Here is a 12,390-nt window from a genome sequence, read left to right as displayed (position 1 = left end):
TTTCTACTAAATAGAAATCTGTTCCTGAATGAAACTGCTCTTGAGTAAGTGGGTCATGATTTTTTGGTTTTTGAATATTTCTCATGTATTTGTGGACCACAGGCTAAAGTCAGACATCTCTACAGCCAATATTTCCAAAACTCTGCAACTCACATCAAAACTATCTAGATGGATAAATATCACTACAGGTAAGAGGAAAATTATGTATTTTTGTTTTTGACGTCATCAGTCTGTCACTAGAGTCCTCATGAAAAATACTTTCCACTCGGCTTAACAACTTTTCTGGGGGAAACTCTGACTGCGAGGGTGAAATCAACACGACTGTCCAGTCAGATTCTGTTCAGAGGATTTCTGTGTCGACACCTGAAGGGTAATTTGGCCCTTCAGCCGTCCCACCATCTAGCATCAAGTGTCAACACACTGCAGTCTGAAAATGTGCTTATCCATTGAAGATATGTTGTCCCAAACCTCGCTGCAGACTCTGAGTGTATAATAGCTGACACTTGGTTTGCTGTGATGCTTTTTGGTGCTGATGAACAACTTTTGTTTTCTTACACTTTGTTTACAATATACTTCATGAATGCAATGCTGTTGGGCCTCCACATGCAAACACCGGACGTCTGACGTTAAGTGTACAAAAACTGAGGCTCAACCTCTGGACACCAACACACTCGACTCAGAACTATAAGTTTAGTATTTAATGTTACTGTGAATGTGTGTCTCATAAACTGTTGTGTCCTATGTTGTGTGTAACAGGCTGTGATGGCCATGTTGTTTTGTGAATAAATGCCAGGCAAATAAGAAGCCACAAAATGTTTTTAAAGATAATAAATGAAAATCGAATAAAATTAGCCTTCTATCTCTGTGTTTATGCACATTTAGACATACAGGAACGACTGGATTATGGTTGGAAACTGCATTCAAACCAGCAGCCAGAGTGGGAGCAGCAATTCTAGATGGTTATTACTGTATGTAAATAAGCAAAATGGACAAAATGAGTTTTGGTGTTGGTTGAGTTTGAGTGAATTATAAATTGTGACGCATCTGCAGGTCTGTGCCTCACTTCACTCGATGGATCATTTTGAAAAATGCTAAAAAGTGGACAAAGGGAGCTAACCATATTCAGAATTCACACCCAGAAATTAGAAGTTACTGTGCGCTGCTGTGTGTGAATGCGACTGTGGAAATCAGCAGCACGCAGCCCCTCTGCTCTGTTTTGTGTGTAAATTATTCTGTGTTTCTGACTCAAGTTACTGGCGCCTGATCACCAATTTTCAGCTGAGAAACAAAAGATGCAGGGATGAAGGCTGAAAAAAAGATGGAAACCTTCAAAGTAAGTACTGTAATCAAGTCTGTCCCGGGCTGCGGGGAACGTGATGCTGCAGATATCATGCATTGCACAGACATCTTCCAACAGAGATGTTTCAGACCACATGACAACACTCTGCATGGCGTACGTCATGTCAGAGGTGTTTTAAAACTTATTCCACTGTAGATTACTGAGCACATGCCCTGAAATGGAATTTGTAATGTATTCTGTTAGATTAAGTTAAGTAACATATTCTAAATCAGTCGCTCTGAATGTATTTTACACTTTTAATTCCAAGTTCTCTATCTTGTGGTATTTTTTCTGTATTTGATCAAATCTGTAGTGAACAGCTTTCATACTTGACACATTTTCATTCACACCTGTGAAATGTCTCCAAACAAAGCCTCTCTTTCATTCAGCTTTCGCTACTGTATGTGCCGGATTAAACTGGTCAGGGTGCGCACTGCGGCGTGCTGCAGCAGTGCAGCGGCTAAGGCCGCACGCGCTACACAACTGAACTAAAATAACCCATCACCGCATCTAGCATTGGAGCTACGCTTTTGAAGTCTTGCTCACACAGCTGGCTGACTCAGCTCACCTGTCAATCATTGCGTAAAACCTTGTTTTTGATATCATCAGATCATCAAATTAAAACCAATCTGATCAGAAAAAGAACGCTTGAGTAAACATCAGCGTGATAAAAACGACCTACAATGAATCTTAAAGAAACATTTATTTGATGCATGTGCTATATATTAACATCATTAAACAGGATTTATGACTTGTACTGCAGCCTGCCACCAGGGGGCGATCAAGATGCTTTGATTTCACTTTAGTGGAGCTGTGATCTCGTCCATTTCTAACACGTGTCTTTGGTTCCACCACAAATGCTGCTGCACATCCATGCCTAATATGAATTTTAGAGCAAATAAAACAAAAACAAATAAAGTAATCCCTTCAAGTAATCTATACCATGTCTATCTAGACAGTAACAGTATTCAGAATACCACCAATTTAAGCTCATATTTTTTTGTTGTGGTCTGTAAGTCCCCAACCCTGAATAAGACTGAAACAATCTGATAATCTGCCCTACATTTGTCATGTTTGTGCATTCTCCCATCATCCTGTTTAAATGCAGGAATGAAAAACCCCAGAATGAATAAACTGCTCTGTACTCAAACATGCAGTCTTCCAGATGAGGCGTGCAGCGCTCGCATGCACTCCAACAGGCAATTACATCCTGATAATGATGATGCAGGGACTCCCTGATCAGCTGCTCCATTCATGCTTCACCATCAGTGGCTCTTTAATAAGCTGCTCGGCCTGAATAACATCCAAATTACCTTCATACAGACACACAAGCTGGCCTTTATTACACCTCTCAGTATTACTGCTGAAGTGGGGAAAAAAACGTCAGTAATAATGCTCTACAATCAGCTGCTGCAGTTAAGTTTGACACGTGGTATGCTGCATTTACTGTAGATGTGAACATGGAGTGGAGATAAAGAGGCAGTTTTTCCATTAGAGCCTTATAGATAAAAATGTACAGCTATGCTTCCACTTTCTTGTGTTTTCCTGGTTTTAACGGCTACAGATAATCCTTGGGAGAATTGTCTTAGACACCAAGGTACCAAGGGCCCCATAACCATAACACCTCGTAAAACTCTGGTTAAGAAACTTTTCACTAATTAATTCTGTCATTTTAAGAATTCATACACCGATATGCCATTAGAAAGTCTAATTTATCAGTGTCTCAGGGCTGATCCACTGACTCGAACCATTCCGTGGTCTACTGCACATCTGTAGAAATGATTCAGGAGGGCAGCAGCCAACTCGGCTCTGCGTGCTGCACTGATTGTTGAAAAGTGAAGTTAAGCTCCCCCAGTGGTGCTGACAGAAGGCAGAGACAGGAGGATACTAAAAGACAAAACCCATCCCAGCCTGTTCACCCTGCTGCTGTCTGGAAAGAGATACAGAAGTAATCACTGCAATATCACCAGACTTCAGGACCACTTCTCGCCTGAGGCCATGAGGTTGCTTTATTCATTCTCAGCTCTTCACCATGAATTTTTATGACTTATTATTGAAGAAGGGGCAGAACAAGAGATGTGAGGTTTCCATTAAATTCAACCAGGCACAGCCGTCGCGTCATGATTCCACCAGCAGCACCTCAGAGCATCCCAGACGCAGCTCTCTGCTTCAAATAAGCACCGAGTCTATTTTTGACAGATGTTGCGTCAATCTGGACAGAGCGGGTCGAGCAAGCAGGAAGACAGACACACAAAAAAAGCAGAGTGAATCCAGAGAATCAGGAGTTATTGGCTGGTCTGGACCACAGAGAGGGTGAAATGTTGAGTACCCCAGAGTTATATTTAACATTTCTCCATGCTGGCAGGTCAACTGTTAGTTTAACTTGAGGTTCAACGTCCTGAGACAAATGAGCTGAAGAGAAAGAAGAAATGTGACACTGACAAGAAAAAGGTGACACATGGAGCAAAACCTGAGGAGAAGAGGAAAAATACTGACACGCACAACCCTGAGACATCATTAATCATCCATCAGAGAGCAGAGAGGAGAGGAGGTGAGGACAGAGACAGAGAGATGAACAATGTACTGACACACTGTGTGATGAGATTATGCTACAAGAATAATTTAGTCTTCATGTTTTGGCCCCGCAGGTCATCATTCTTCTTTCTTTTCCTCCTGCAGACGGTGGTGCAGCTCCTCAAGCTGAACAACAAAACCGTCTCCACAGGTAAATCCTGATGAAAATAACCCACTGGATTGCCACATTTGTGTCACAGCTCAGTCTCATCTCTGTTACGATCTGGCAACTGGCAGGGTGAAACTCTCTGGTATAAATACTGGCGGGGAATGGGCAGCGGGTGAGCAGGTACATGTAGGAGTCAGGTGGGAAAGTCTGAGGGCGTCTGGTGGATGAATGTCTGGAGAGTTCCTAAGAAACATATGAGGAGAGAAGAGAGGACCGAGGCAGCTCTCATCACAGCTCTGAGTGAGATTCTTCCAGTCGAGCATTCGTTGATTTTTTCCCTTTGTCAGTCAGAGTGCATCACAGTTACAGGGTAAAACAGATAAATGCACATGGAGAACATTTACACAAGAAATTAACGGCTGCAGCCTCGAGAGAGAAGCTTCGCAGGTCCACTGATTTTATAATGGAACTATTGGAGGATGCACACTTTTAATTTCTCTGACTGTTTTAAATTTAATGTGGCCCATTGCACAACAAATTTTTAAATATTTTTGTGGGATGGCCAAATCTGGCTCGATGCTTGACTGTTGAGTCTCAGTGGCATTTCCACATATACATTTATAATTTTTTCTCATGTCAGTTACTAAAGACACTACCTACAACACCATTGTGGAAAATAACAAAGACAATGTGAGAAATCAGATCAGGAAACAGCAGGACCTACTCAGCTCTCACTGTTTTCCAGGGTCTCAGACTTTTCACATATACCTTCAGCAATTTTTTTTTCAAATAATTTATTCAAAACATGAGCTGAACATGCCACATATTTGGTAAAAAATTAAAGAGGAAATTGTTTTTTGTGATTGTTAGTGTCTTTCTGATTTTGAGATTGAGCTGTTTGGATTGTGCAGGAAAATGCTCATATAAGTGAGGACTCTACTGTCCAGAACTACAAGCTTAAAAAAGTCAAATGCTATTTAGCAACAAGATCCTGATCTCAATGTTAATATGAACATTTCTGGGAAAATGAGAAGATAATTTAACATTTTGTTCTGTAAAAGTTATAAACTTGCCTCAAAATAATCATCTGACACTGTGCCTGTCTTATTGTTTTCTGTGTGTGTGTGTGTGTGTGTGTGTGTGTGTGTGTGTGTGTGTGTGTGTGTGTGTGTGTGTGTGTGTGTGTGTGTCAGAGGAAGTGCATGTTATTGTTAATCCATCTTGTTCTGTTGTATTGCCTGGAGATGCTGAGCATCACGGATCTGATCTTTTTTCATTTGACGCTGGCTGAAGAGTTTTCTCACCATCTGCTGTGTGTGGTGTGTGTGTGTGTGTGTGTGTGTGTGTGTGTGTGTGTGTGTGTGCATCAGTAAGATATGTGATATATGTACTGTGACGGGAGACACTTCTCTTTATATTTAGCTGTAGGTGTCTTTACACGAAGGAGAAAGAGGAAAATAAAACCCTAGGTGGGATTCAGAGAGTGTGCGCTGACAGCAGTCTGTTTTTAACCTCCTGAGTATGTTGCTCGGTTGAATTTGATCTTAAATTGGATGCATTGCCAGGAAACCTGCAAATAGCATATGGAAATTGCCCAGTAAATGAAAGTGTCATGTACAAACTGCAAAGCAACAAGCCGCAGACATTTGACAGGCGACATTAAACTAGAAGAAAAGGAAATGCCACTGAGGCACAGCGAAAAGAAACAAACAAAAAACTGTTTAACAGACGTGGAGGAAGTATGGGAGCATCATTGGACAAGTCTCTCTGTCAGGGTGCAGCCAGGCTGTGCCCTCCCCCAGCCTCCACCCAGGCTTTGTCCGGGTTCAGGAAGTCCCTGAAAATACTTTAATTTTAATGTAGCGTGTTCAGTGCTTGGATTTTTGATAATTTGTAATCGCATTACTTCCATAATAAGTTATTAATTATTTTGATGTTCAGTGTAACAGATCACATGACCAGATTTTAGTCCAGGGCACACCTGTTGCATTATGGGTCAGAAGCAATATAGCTGCAGAGAAAGCCAACATGGCTGCAGAGGAAAAACATAGGGTCCCAAAATAACCAAATTCTGCACAGTCCAAGACGTGCACACACTAACTTGTGATTTTGCACTTTCACTTGTTTTGTATCTGTATATAATATTTGTTGAAGTTCCTTTACAACAACAAAAATCATTTTGAGTAACCAGGTCATGATTTTTGGAAGGAGAAACTGTTTTTCCATTTTTCATATGTAGTTTTTTTGTACTTTGAGCTCAACAAGCTGAGTGCCAGTTAGTGTTATATTGCAGAGAAGGCAGACATCTCTACAGCTGATATCTCCAAAACTATGCACCCAAAAAAAAATCTAGATGATAAACATCACTACAGGCCAAGAGGAGAAATATGCATTTTTTGATTTTGGGATGAACTGATGAACGATTTGTGCATGAAACCCACTGTCTCACTGTCATGGCTCACTGAGACACTTGAATAGAACAGATCCTTTAATTAATTAAAGTTATTGGTCGCAGCTGTGCTTTTCCTGCCATGGTGACAAGTCATAATATGGAAAATATTAATTACACAGCTCAAAAACAAACATCAGACCAAACTGGATTTGTTTTCACAGTTGCATATCTGTCGGTGCTGTGAGAATCATCTGTAACACCACTGAGCCTGCAGGTCGGTTCAGTCAAACAGACTGTAAACTGCAGTCAGTGTGAGCTGTGGTGTGATAGGAGGAAAAGTCAAAGAAGAAGTCAACATTATGTTTCCAACATTATCAACATGCACAAACATGTATCAACAAAGTACAAGGAACTGGTTAAAAGAACTTAACTAACGGATCGTGTGGATGAGATACATGAAACGGAAAAAAAAACAAACCAAGTGCAGATCTTTGAGAACGATGGGAAAAACAGCTGTGATATATAACAGATGGTGTTTCTAATGACTTTAAATCAAATATTGGATAAAGTAATGAGTGTAGACTGATAGTGTAGATGTGTTTTTTAATTCACATTCATGCGTGTGTGAACGTACAAATAGGTATATAGGTATCTCGTGCCGAGGTGTTTTTTTTCCGAATCCCACACTGTGTCCCCCCTCAATAGGTGCATAGTTTGGGATTTGCCTTTTTTTTCCCTTTTCCTCCCCTCCCGTTTTCATTTGTTTTTCATCTAAGTAAGCGAGGCGCCGGGATCGGCTGCATCGTGGTCCTCCTGCCCCTGTCCTCCCATGTCAATTATTCGTACTGTCTTTGTGCTTCTGTGTCCTCTGGGACGGGTTGTAACCGAATGTCATTTCGTTGCACTGTGTAACGTGTTGCACTTGTGTAATGACAAATAAAGCATTTATCTATGTATATGTTTATTCATGGTACCCAGTCGCTGTGTAATGAATCCTGCAATGCAAAAAAAAAGTACAAGTGCACTGCAAGAATAATAGAATCAAGTAAGTAGAAAAAGATTAATTAAATCTTAAATTCATAAACTTTGTTTCCTGCCTTCTGGCTTTTAAAGAATACAGATAACAAAAGCACACAGGTTTTAACAAAAAGCCTGCAGGTGAGCTGTAGCTGACTGTTGGGAGTACAGCATTTAAACTTCATCAGTACAATAATTGTAATAATAATTACAATAACACAGAAATTTAATATTTTACTCTAATATAGTTTGGCTACTCTTAGAAAACAACAGTGCCCTTTACATTTAAACATAAAGAAAGAGCGAGGGTTGGCAGGTATGCTGGTTGGTAAAGCACATGGCCGTCGTGGGTGTCGTCAGTTTGGCTTCATGCCAAAAACTGCAGCCACACTGGCCTTGATGCCCCGCCCCCGCCGCCTCAGCTGATTTCACTGGTTCTTCTGCTGGCTCTCTCCTGTCAATATGTTTTTTTAGAGACCAGTGTCTTTTGTTGAGATGGTAAATGGGCAACACCAAGTGAAACGCTTCAACATAATCAATGGTGGGTCAGATTTCGAGCCCAGTATGAACTGCTGGAAAAGAGAGTGAGAGACGGAGCACTCTCACTCGGAGTGAGAAAGGGAGCGTGTAAGTATGGACAAGAGTGTCGATGTGATACAAACTTTCTTTGGTCAGTGTGTGAGTATGGACGATAAAAAGAGTGTCGGCGTGATACAAAAAAATAAAAAGAGGAACAATATAAACAAAGTGAAATATTATATAATTGGAACAATAAAAACAAACGGACTCAACAGTTGAATTTACACAGAGGTAATAATGAGTCTCCATCTGTCATGTGAAGTGTGTTGTACACTGTAAATAAACTTGCCCTGACTTGACTTGTATTGATTCAGCTTTCCGCCGCCGCTGTCATCATTTTCTCATTCTGGACACGATGACAAACACTTCAGAAAGGTTTCCTTTCTCTGGAGCTGTGACACACAAACAGGATCTCAGAGAGAGAACCTGAAAACATCAGCCCACACAGACCCTCATCGAAAAGCTGCAGGGATGATTCTGCTCACCTTGTGTTTCCCACATCTGTTTCCTCTTTGTCTTTATCTCCCGTCCGTCTGACATCAGCTGCACTGCAGGATGTTTACTGTTGCTCTTCTTTATACATCATACAATCACATTTATCCAGAGTTGTCTGTAAAATGAAAGAAAAGCTGCTTTATTTAAAAAAGCATGTTTGTGTTTCTGTTTTTTTTAAGGCATTTCAGTTGTTTTTGTCTCCATTTCTGTCTGCCCACTGAAACTGCATTTAAAATTTACTGTCTGGTTAAAGCAGGTTTAAAATCTGCAGCAGTGTTTGTATCAGACATTCACAGTGAGTGGGAGAGACGTCCAGCCTGGTTTAAACAGTGAGAAAAAGACAAATGTTGACTGATGAAGAAACTTTGACTCCAGTAACTGTTCAGACAAGGAAAACACTGTAATGACAGCAGGAAGAAAAACCTTGGGATAAATTGAAATATGCACATAAAGTCTGCTAATGGCATGAGACAAAAGACAGAAAATCTCACACAGTTATTTCCTGTTTCTGTTTTCCTCTGTGTTTTTGTCTCTGAAAATGTCTGTCCTTGACTAAACTGACTTGTGTTTGTGAAAAGTGTTTCACCAGAAAGAGAAGTTTTCGACAATCGACACCAGTATCAATTTGAAAGACCACACAAACAAAGATATGCATTTGAATAATTTATTACTTATTAAGGATGGAGGACAGACTAGATGATGAGGTGGGGGTCTGGAGGGGGGATGGAGGGAAGGGGCTGAGGTTTGAGGAGTCAAGGGAGAGGGATGGGGGGGTGTAGGATGAGGGATGCAGGAGTGGGGAGGGGCTGTAGGGTTCAAGGTGTTGGATAGACAGATGGATATGATGGTGTCGGCTAGTGACCGGAGTCCAGGTCGGAACCTGGCGGGGTTGAGACTCTGGGTGGGGGTACTGTCTCTTGGTCGGAGCCCTTGTGTTTCCTATATTCAAACAAAAAAAGAGAAGGAAAAAAGGGGGGTCGGGGAGGGAGGGATGTGAAAACAGAACCAGAGGGTGAGGAAACAGATGAGGTGTGCTGAAATACTTGCGTTAAAATTGAACCCATCTGAGGCGTGGTCTTTGTTCCTGAATCTAGTTACTAACTTCTAAATCTTCCTCTTCTTCTTTGAGGTAACTTTTGACTCTGAGTGACACCCTGTAGTGCGTGCATGTCCCGCTGGGGTCATGATTTTCCCTTATTTTATTTTATATTACAAATTTCTGGCACTGCAGCGTTTGCAAACCCTACGATTCTAATGGCTTGTTCATACTAAACGCTTGAGCAGTACGTGTGCGTGGTGTTACCTGCTGGTAACATTTCGGTGCCAGGTTAAAGCGTCTACACAGCCCACCGTGCAGCGCTGTTCACGTACGTGTCGGACGTGTCTGCAGCCACACTTTAAGAGCAGACCTGAGTAAAATGTGGCCTGGCGGCCAGATGCAGCCCACTGAAAGGTTTAATGTGGTCCACAAGGCCATCATGGAAATCTGAAGCCTGATGTTACTCTACATTTCTGTGGTTTACACTGCAGACTGCAGAGAACCCTTTGTTTTCTGCTCACAAAGTGTGTAACTTAACAGCAGGTTGCAAAATTGTGTTTCCTCTCTGTCCCCACTGATTAAAAGGTTATGATCAAACAGAACTAACTGTTCTTGTTGTAACCCCAAACATGGTCTCTTCTCCTAAACCGAACCAAACTGCAACCATCTCACAGCGTGTTAAAAAGGTTTTCTGTCACCCAGGGGAGTTTGGACGAGACGGGGTACACGAATATGCTTAATTTGTCTCAGCTGTGTGAGCTGACAATATTTATCTTGAGTGAAAAATTAATGCATATTGCAAGAGTGTTGTGCGGGGAGAACCCGACAGAGCGACGGGACAGAGGAGGAGAGAGCCGGCGGGCGGAGCCAGAGCCTCTGGAGGAATAAACACCAGAGTCGCAACAGATTCTTCTCTGATCCTGAGCTGTTTATCAGCAGACAGACAGCTCAGAGTTTATTTTTTTATATGATGTAACAGAGAGGACAGCAAGTATATTCTGTTTGAGGTGAATGTTCTGTATGAACGCACCACAAACTCTTCAGTTCTGTGTGAAAAATCCCAGTTTCTGTGCCTTCGTTAAGCATCAGCAGATGGATGTTTCCACGACCTCCATCCTCCATCCTGCACCTCCAAACAGTGGGACTGTGACAATGTCATGCATACAAACACAGCAGCTGTAGAGTAATCTGTTGTGTCAAGGTTTGGTGAGAAGCAGAGAAATCTCAGCGAAGCTGTAAATGACAAATGGCGGCTGGTGCAACATCTGTAAGGTGTAATATACAACCACCAGCTCCAGGCTGAGGAGGGAATTCTCATTATAAACAAAAGTAGAGTCTCACCTACACATCAATCATACCGCAGACATGTGGAGAGAAGAACGTGGATTCAAACTATATGAAACATATCTTATTGTCTGCACAGTGCTGGGACCAAGGAGGAAATCAACAAGGAAATAAATCAGTGAAAATAAGAAGGGAGGACTGCAGACTGCCTGTAATATATTTACTCCACTACATCAGAAATTAAGCAAAGCTGAAATTCTGACTTCTCCGACCACGATGCTCCAGCAGCATGTCGTGTGTCTCATGTCTGCTCTGGTTTGCCTCTTTCATATTTATTCACTTTATTGGAGATAACATTAATACCAAATGTTCATCAAGTGACTAAGTGTCTGTTTATGAGTCCTGAGAAATAATTCATAATATTTTAGAAGGAGTAGATGTTTATATATTTATATTCAGTTTATCCATTTTAAGTGTCAGTCTGCATATATGAGAGGCTGAAAACAGCATTTTCTGCCATTTTGCATCAAAATTGTGCAAGTAGGTTGACACATTTATCATTCTACAAACCTGTGTTGTAGAATGATAAATAAATGAACTGTGGTTGAAGCATGATTCACATTTATGTACATTATTCTTACATTTCTTATTTTTTATTTTCTATGTCTTCTTCAGTAAATGCAACTCAGAATTTTCATTCACCCTTCTAACTGAAATTGAACAGATCTGAATAATTTTCAATGTAAAGACTTGTTAAAGTTAGTAAAACTTCCAAACACATTTTAAGTTTTTAATACTTTCTATGATTAATTAATTTCAACCTTCTGTTTTACATTCCTGTATCTGCAAATAATTAATAGTAAATCTGTACATGCATGAGATGTAATAAGAGCAGAAGAAGCCATGAGACTCAATCTGGACTCAATCTGTTTATTCTGTTTATTGTATTTTGAAGCGTTTGTGTTTCTCTGCACACAGAAGGCAGATGGAAAAAGGCTTAGATAAATCTGGTGCACAGTTTTCCAGAACGCTTCGCAAAAAACCTTACAGACACGGACTCTTCTTTTACAGTGACAGAGAAAAGAACAGATGTTTGAATACATGAATATATGTATGAATATGGTGCAGCTTCATCAGCAGAGTCTTTAATATTGATCCAGACTGATCAGTTCCTCCATTGGGGAATTGGTGATCAGACTTTCATTCTCTCTGCCGACTCAGACCGCCGTCTCCCGCCGATGAAGGGAAGGAAACTGAGAGCTGGAAGCTGGTGGGAGTTCGATGAGTTTATTTGTGAGTTTTTAATGAATGTTTGTGTCAAATCAGTGCAGTGAATGAAAAAATCAACACAACACAAATCAGAAAAGCAGAATTACTGGTGCTTCTACTTCATTTTAGAGAGTTGGGTTGTGATGTGGGAAGATAATTGTGTTTTGGTTTGTTGTTTTTATAAAGGTGATGGAGCCTCGCAGCTCACCACATCGGCTTTGTGTATTTTCATGTGAATTTTCTACTCGTTATTGACCCTCCACTCAAACCCTCCAGCTCTCAGTTTACTTTCA

This window comes from Lutjanus erythropterus, chromosome 8 (genome assembly GCF_056507025.1).
Source record: "Lutjanus erythropterus isolate fLutEry1 chromosome 8, fLutEry1.hap2, whole genome shotgun sequence".
Classification (NCBI taxonomy): domain Eukaryota; kingdom Metazoa; phylum Chordata; class Actinopteri; order Lutjaniformes; family Lutjanidae; genus Lutjanus; species Lutjanus erythropterus.
This window is presented reverse-complemented; position numbering follows the sequence as displayed.